Consider the following 246-nt stretch of genomic DNA (forward strand, 5'->3'; position numbering starts at 1 on the left):
CATCTTTGCTTTGTGTGTAAAGAAATGGTTTTGATGTTTGCTCTTAAATCATGAGTAAAATCTTACCAAAATGCCCCTGTCAATCCTCTGACAAATAACACGACTGAGCCAACCTTTAAACATCTGACACAAGTTAAACACAAGCCCCAACACACACAGCGCCTGGAAGGTGGAATTGAACCACTCTGTCGCTAAACAGCTACAGGTTTGAAGCCTGCACCCTAGACCACTAGGAATCATCCAGGC

At 43.5% G+C, this 246-nt stretch overlaps 1 non-coding gene across 1 annotated transcript; it reads right to left on the minus strand.

Annotated features, from left to right (window-relative positions):
- Positions 1-159: 159 nt before the first annotated feature.
- Positions 160-246, minus strand: trnastop-uca. Its single transcript has one exon. It is a non-coding gene; the product is annotated as a tRNA-Sec (tRNA).

This window comes from Chiloscyllium plagiosum, unplaced genomic scaffold (assembly GCF_004010195.1).
Source record: "Chiloscyllium plagiosum isolate BGI_BamShark_2017 unplaced genomic scaffold, ASM401019v2 scaf_7789, whole genome shotgun sequence".
In the NCBI taxonomy this organism is placed as follows: domain Eukaryota; kingdom Metazoa; phylum Chordata; class Chondrichthyes; order Orectolobiformes; family Hemiscylliidae; genus Chiloscyllium; species Chiloscyllium plagiosum.